The sequence below is a fragment of the Bison bison genome, unplaced genomic scaffold (genome assembly GCF_000754665.1).
Source record: "Bison bison bison isolate TAMUID 2011002044 unplaced genomic scaffold, Bison_UMD1.0 scf7180017864479, whole genome shotgun sequence".
NCBI classification, from domain to species: Eukaryota; Metazoa; Chordata; class Mammalia; order Artiodactyla; family Bovidae; genus Bison; species Bison bison.
In genome coordinates, this window is record NW_011495039.1 from 4,903,697 (window position 1) to 4,911,666 (window position 7,970).

At 40.2% G+C, this 7,970-nt stretch overlaps 1 long non-coding RNA gene across 1 annotated transcript in view; it reads right to left on the reverse strand.

The window, feature by feature from the left end:
• LOC105004527 overlaps positions 1–7,970 on the reverse strand; it is a 10,880-nt gene that overhangs the window by 2,282 nt on the left and 628 nt on the right. Inside the window, exon 2 of the long non-coding RNA XR_827233.1 lies at positions 249–389. This is a non-coding gene — a long non-coding RNA (uncharacterized LOC105004527). The remainder of the gene's footprint in view (positions 1–248; positions 390–7,970) is intronic.

Here is a 7,970-nt window from a genome sequence, read left to right on the forward strand (position 1 = left end):
GCTTGCCTGGAAAATCCCATGGACGGAGGAGCCTGGTAGGCTGCAGTCCATGGGGTCGCTAAGAGTCGGACATGACTGAGCAACTTCACTTTCACTTTTCACTTTCATGCATTGGAGAAGGAAATGGCAACCCACTCCAGTGTTCTTGCCTGGAGAATCCCAGGGATGGGGTAGCCTGATGGGCTGCTGTCTATGGGGTCGCACAGAGTTGGACATGACTGAAGTGACTTAGCAGCAGCAGCAATTACCTGAAGGCATGCCTGAGTTTGGAGGATCCATCTCCAACATGGCTTTCATTAGACTGGCATGATGGTGCTGGCTGTTGGTTGGAGGCCTCAGATCCTCTACACAGCAATGTTTGAGTGTCCTTGTAGCATGGCGCTGGCTTACTGGAGAGACAAAGGTGAAAGCTACAAGGCTTCCATGACTAAATCACACACCATCCCTTCCCACAATGGCTCACACAGGGCTAGCACACAAGGATATGAATATTTGGACACAAGGATTATTGGGAATTGTCTTGGAGCTAATACGTTAACTAAAACCTACAGAATATAGAATAATTGTAATTGTATAATTGTAATATAAATAATTATAGGAATAACTGCCTTTAATAAGAGTGCTTCTAGCCCTGGAGAATTCAGACAAGAATCATCTTTCATCAGAGCTAAATTAAGTCTTGGTTTTTTGTTTGTAAATATAGGCAAACGCAATCTGACTTCCATATGCTCCCCTTTTGTTGTTGTTTAGTCGCTAACCCATGTCTGACTTTTTGCAACCCCATGGACTGTAGCCCTCCATGTTCCTCTGTCCGTGGAACCAGGCGAGAATACTGGAGTGTGTTGCCATTTCCTTCTCCAGGGGAGCTTCTTGACCCAGGGATCAAACCAGTGATTGTCTACTGCTGAGCCAACAGGGAAGCCCATGCTACCCTTTTGGAAAGCCTAAAGCAAGGCTGTAAGTGGGCAGCTTTCATGCAGAATTCACCCCCAAAGTTATATTTGGCTTGGCCTAAGCAGGGCATACAGTGAATATGCAATTAAATGCCTTTAGAGCAGCATTTGTTCTCCACTTTGCCACCACGCTCTACTCTTTTAAATCATACAAGTGATATATTGTCTACTTGACCCCTGAAAGGCCCCAGAAATCCCTATCTTAAAGAAATGGAATTTCTAAGTGTAGAGAACAGAGGGCCAAGGGAAAAGAAGACTAGACCAAGAGTTCCTAAAGCAAGCTCACTCAGCTGTCCTCCTCTATGCAGAGGAATTTATAAGAACAAATGACTGTCTTGGCAGTGTCATGAAAGATTTAACATAGGCAAAAGAACAGTGCTCTGAGAGTAAAGTCTGTTTAGTACTAAAGTACGGAAATGGAAACTTCTGCGGAGGTCTTTAGAAGTAGGAAAGATCCTAATCTGCCTGGAAGAATTTAGGTGTGGTTTTTCTTGGGGGTAAATGGATTGGTTTATATAACTTACAAAGTTTCTTCTATGATTTTTTGACCCCCTTCTCTGACTTTTTAAAGAGTTATCCATCCTCCCTCCACCCTTCCCACACACAAAGTCCCCTTAGGTGCAGAGTATGTCATGACTCTCTCATGAAGCTCAGCAATCCACTCTTCTGGGAAAGGGGAAGACCACCCAGGCAAACAGTGATCAGCTGCCCTCTATAACCTATGTATCTGACTTGCTATAAATTGTCTATCATTTCACTCTTCCATTTGTAGAATTATTTTCAAAGTCTGGTCATTAGCACTATTAATTTTCAAAAGTTTGTATTATTTTGTTTCCTTTTTCCCCTAAAAGTATTCTCCATGCAAAAATATTCTGATTTTAGTATATCCAACAATATATGCATATCCTTAAAGTTCAACACTTTCAACTAAAGAACAAAGTAGTCTGTAATTTACGCTTTATCCAAACCCCAACATTTTCAATGTGTGTGTTCTCATGTGAAGAAATCCAATGCTTCCAACATATTCTTTGAATGTTATGTTTTCTTTTCTAAACAAACAATGTGATGATCAATTTCAACCTTATGCCCAGGCTTCTATCCAAGTGTGTTTCCCATTAAAGTTCATCATAACTTTTCCAAATGTGTTTCTCAAACAAATCAAGATTCTTTTATCCCTATATAGCTAAATAGTCTTGATTTAATTTGAAAGAAATTTCACATATCAAAGGTCAACAGAAATTGTAGCTTAGTGCCACCGTTAAATTTTTCATTGCAATTGGAAAGATTAAAAAGACATAATATGCATCACTTTATATTCTCAAAATTTAGAAACTTCTTAACTCCTTTTTTCTCTTGTGTTCATTCAGTGAAGGTTTTTTGTTTTTTTTTTTTTAACTTTATTCAGGTATAATTGACAAATAAAATTTTAAGATAGTTAGAGTTCACGGTGATGTTTTGTTAGATACATTTTGAAAAGATTCTCCCCATCAAGTTAATCAACACATTTGTCACCTCACATATTTATATTTTTTGTTGCTGAATTCTACTGCTTTAAAATTCAATTACGTAATACAGTGTTATTGACTATAGTCACCATGTTATACATTATATCTTCCGACTTTATTCACCTTCGAGCTGGAAGTTTGTATCCTTTTTTACCAACCTCTCCCTGTTTCCTCCATCATGCATCCCCTGGAACCTGTTTTTCTAGTTGTTTTTGTGAACTTGACTTATTTTTTAAGATTCCACATATAAATGACTTGTTGTTGTTATTCAGTTGCTAAGTGAGATCTGACTCTTTGTGATCCCATGGACTGTAACATGTGAGGCTCCTCTGTCCTCCACTATCTCCTGGAGTTTGCTCAAGTTTGTGTCCATTGAGTTGATGATGCTACCAAACTATCTCATTCATGCAGTATTTGCTTTTCTCTGTCTGGCTTATTTCACTTATAATGCCCTCAAGATCGATCTAAGTTGTCAAAAATGGCAGAATTTCCTTCTTTATCTTGACTGAATAATATTTCACACATATACCTATGTGTGTGTGTGTGTGTGTGTGTGTGTGTGTGTGTGTGTGTGAGTGTTGTGTGTGTAGATATATATATATAGAGAGAGACAGATTGTTTTCAAGTCTTGGCTACTATGAATAATGCTGCAATGAATATGGGAGTACAGATACCCTTTGATATCCTGTTTTCATTTCCTTTGGATATATACCTATAAATGAGATTGCTAGATCACGTGGTAGTTCTATTTTAAAATTTTTAAGGAAGATCCATATTACTTTCCACAGTGGCTGCATCAATTTACATTCCCCAGCAGTACACAAGGGTTCCCTTTTGTCCACATCCTCACCAACATTCTAACAGGTATAGGTGAAATCTCAGTGTGGTTTGGATTTGCATTTCCGTGATAGTTACTGATTTGAGCACCTTCACATACACCTGTTGGTCATCTCTATGTCTCCCTTGGAAAAGTGTCTATTCAGTTCCTCTGCCTGTTTTTTAAATAGAATTGTTTGGGGGATTTTTGCTGTGTGAATTCTTTAATTTTTTTGCATATTAACTCCTTATCAGATATATGATTTGCAAACATTTTCTTCCATTCCGTAGGGTGAGGAAATTTGGATATGAAATGAATAGTAGATGACAGCTGTATGCTAAGTTGCTTCAATCATGCCTGAATCTTTGCCACCCCATGGACTGTAGCCCTCCAGGCTCTTGTGTCCATGAGATTCTCTAGGCAAGAGTATTGGAGTGGGTTGCCATCTCCAAGGAATTTTCCTGACCTAGGGATTGAACCCACATCTCTTATGTCTCCTGCACTTGCAGGCAGGTTCTTTACCACTAACTCCACCTGGGAAGATTTAGTTGATTTAACAGCATTGTGAATATGTTTTAAAAGTCCAATATCTTAGTTATATACTATGAATAATGATACTTGGGGTTAACTTTAAAATATTCTAAAAAATTATGGAGGGATAGACAAAACAAGATTAATAAGAATTCTCTCTATATATATGATGTTTGAATTTTGGAAAGACTAGAAAAATGTCATCAGGAGAGGTAATTATAAAGGAAGGCACATGAGGAAGAAAGAATAGAGTTACCCATGGTTCATTGGCTTTAAAATATACATTATACTTTTAAAAGCTCAATAAAGAAGAATACATTGAAAAATTATGTTGAGGTTGTATTGTATATGCGGGGGTGTATATGGTAGTCTCTTAATACCACATTAAGAATTTAATTATCTAATTTGTAGTAAATATGGACCCAGTGAGTAATTTTACACTGAACAGCAATTAACCTTGTTTTGAAAAAACAATGTTACTGTTAAAAATTTTTTTGATTTAACCAATATGAAATCACTTGAGCATAACTTTCTTTTTTCAAACAACTTTCTTGTTCACCTATTCAAAAATATACAAAAATCTTATAGTAGTTAAATGTTTTAAAACAATTTTCTAACTCCCAAGATTCTGAGATGTTCTATATTCTCTCTCTCCAACCCCTACTCCCATCATTAGGTTGAGAATTTCCATGTAGTGTGTGTGTGTGAGTATATGTGTGTGTGTATGTGAGTGTGTGTGTGTGCATGCACTGTGGGGCAGATAGCAGAGAGAGGGCAGAGAAGCAAGAGATCCTGGGACACCATAGGGTTCAAAACAGAGGCGAATGAGTTGTGGGAACCGCCGCCAACCTCTGCTACCTGAAACCTTGCCATTTTTCCCACTGTACAATATAGAAATGAAACATCAAGGAAATCATGCCCAGACAGATTTCTGGCACAGTCTGGCCTTCAGCTGGAATGGAAAGAAGAAGGAGATGGTCTGTTGGATCCAGAGCAAGAGATCAAGGAGTGGAAATAATGAAACTCTCAACTGGGGTTTGCAAACTTCAAGTTCAGGGAGTACCCAACCACTCTGTCAGCCTCCTTAGGCAAGCAGGAGCTTTCCCTAAACATGGAAGGCTCAAGTGACTCATTTTGTGGGAATGCTAAACAAAACTGCTCTGGGTAAGTCACTGTAAAGAGTTTTGGCAGCAGCTTCAGGCTTCACAGGGCATTTGTGAAGGCAGCAGAGGAATGAGGTCACATGAGTTAGGAAAAAACCTCTAGACAGAGACAAGGATTCAAGATCAGAGAACAAACACAAGTGGCAATAAGAGTGGTATTGATTACAGGGAATAAATTAATAGGGGCTAGAGCAAATATGCCCAATCTGCTGATCTGGTGGTGGGAGTCACCGTGACAGGCTAGGGACCTTAAAAATGCAGACAGCAAGAAAAGAATAAGAAAGAAGAGAGTGTGAGGATGAAAGAATATTATCAGGAGAAAGGAAAAGCAAACAAGCATGAGAGTGGATACTAACCCATTCTACAGAGTATCTTTACTCCAATACTTCAGCCACTTGGTGCGAAGAGCTGACACATTGGAAAAAGACCCTGATGCTGGGAAAGATTGAGGGCAGGAGGGGAAGGGGGCCAGAGGATGAGATGGTTGAACGGAATCATTGACTCAACAAATGTGAGTTTCAGCAAACTCAGGGAGACAGTGAAGGACAGGGAAACCTGGCATGCTGCAGTCCATGGGTTCTCAAAGAGTTGGACATGACTAAGTGACAGAACAACAACAAAGGTATAACATGGGATTCCCAGGTGACTGGAACCGTGGTACAGAATCTTTCTGCCAAAGCAGGAGGCACATGTTTGATGCCCGATCCAGGAGGACCATGGAGAAGGAAATGACAACTCCAGTTGTCTTGCCTGGAAAATTCCACAAACAGAGGAGCCTGCCAGGCTACACTCGATGGGGTTGAAAAGAGTTGAACATGACTTAGCACACACATGAGATATAACATTTACTCCAACATACCGGCACAAGCTGGAATCAAGATTGCCAGGAGAAATATCAATAACCTCAGATATGCAGATGATACCACCCTTGTGGCAGATTGAAGAAGAACTAAAGAGTCTCTTGATGAAAGTGAAACAGGAGAGTGAAAAAGTTGAGTTAAAACTCAACATTCAAAAAATAAAGATCATGGCATCCGGCCCCATCACTTCAAGGCAAATAGATGAGGAAACAATGGAAATAGTGACAAATTTTTATGTTCTTGGGCTCAGAAATCACTGCAGATGGTGACTGCAGCCATGAAATTAAAAGACACTTGCTCCTTGGAAGAAAAGCTATAACCAACCTAGATAGCATATTAAAAAGCAGAGACATTACTTTGCCAACAAATGTCCATCTAGTCAAGGCTATGGTTTTTCCAGTAGTCATGTATGGATGTGAGAGTTGGACTATAAAGAAAGCTGAGCTGAAGAATTGATGCTTTTGAACTGTGGCGTTGGAGAAGACTCTTGAGAGTCCCTTGGACTGCAAGGAGATCCAACCAATCCATTCTGAAGGAGATCAGCCCTGGGTGTTCTTTGGAAGGAATGATGCTGAAGCTGAACCGCCAATACTTTGGCCACCTGATGTGAATAACTGACTCATCTGAAAAGACCCTGATGCTGGGAAAGATTGAAGGCAGGAGGAGAAGGGGACGACAGAGGATGAGATGGTTGGATGGCATCACCTACTCAATGGACATGATTTTAAGCAAGCTCCAGGAGTTGGTGATGGACACAGAAGCCTTGTGTGCTGTAGTCCATGGGGTCACAAAGTGTTGGACACAACTGAGTGACTGAACTGAACTAAACTGAACCATGGAAGAATAATATTGAGGTAGCCTATCATAGTGAACTCAGGTTACCTTCTCCTTAACATGTGCCATTTTTATAAGACATTCCACAGTTTGGGTTTTTTAATCTCATAAATAAACAATATTCTTATCCTAAATCAGTTGTAACATAGCCATCAACTACAGTTCAAGAAGAATAAATAAAGAAGCAGTTTTACTTGACGTTTGTTTTTATTACATGCTCAAATATTGGTTCAGTTCAGTTCAGTCACTCAGTGGTGTCCGACTCTTTGCGACCCCATGAATCACAGCACACCAGGCCTCCCTGTCCATCACCAACCCCCAGAGTTCACTCAAACTCACGTCCATTGAGTCTGTGATGCTGTCCAACCACCTCATCCTCCGTCGTCCCCTTCTCCTCCTGCCCCCAATCCTTCCCAGCATCAGATTCTTTTCCAATGAGTCAACTCTTCACATGAGGTGGCCACAGTATTGGAGTTTCAGCTTTAGCATCATTCCTTCCAAAAAACACCCAGGACTGATCTCCTTTAGAATGGACTGGTTGGATCTCCTGGCAGTCCAAGGGACTCTCAAGAGTCTTCTCCAACACTACAGTTCAAAAGCATCAATTCTTTGGCGCTCAGCTTTCTTCACACTCCAACTCTCACATCCATACATGACCACTGGAAAAACTATAGCCTTGACTAGATGGACCTTTGTTGGCAAAGTAATGTCTCTGCTTTCAATATGCTATCTAGATTGATCATAACTTTCCTTCCAAGGAGTAAGCGTCTTTTAATTTCATGGCTGCAGTCACCATCTGCAGTGATTTGGGAGCCCAAAAAAATAAAGTCTGACACTGTTTCCACTGTTTCCCCATCTATTTGCCATGAAGTGATGGGACCGGATGCCATGATCTTCGTTTTCTGAATGTTGAGCTTTTAGCCAACTTTTTCACTCTCCTCTTTCATTTTCATCAAGAGGCTTTTTAGTTCCTCTTCCCTTTCTGCCATAAGGGTGGTGTCATCTGCATATCTGAGGTTATTGATATTTCTCCCAGCAGTCTTGCTTCTAGCTTGTGCTTCTTCCAGCCCAGTGTTTCTCATGATGTACTCTGCATAGAAGTTAAATAAGCAGGGTGACAGTATACAGCCTTGACATACTCCTTTTCCTATTTGGAACCAGTCTGTTGTTCCATGTCCAGTTCTAACTGTTGCTCTCTGACCTGCATATAGGTTTCTCAAGAGGCAGGTCAGGTGGTTCGGTATTCCCATCTCTTTCAGAATTTTCCACAGTTTATTGTGATCCATACAGTCAAAGGCTTTGGCATA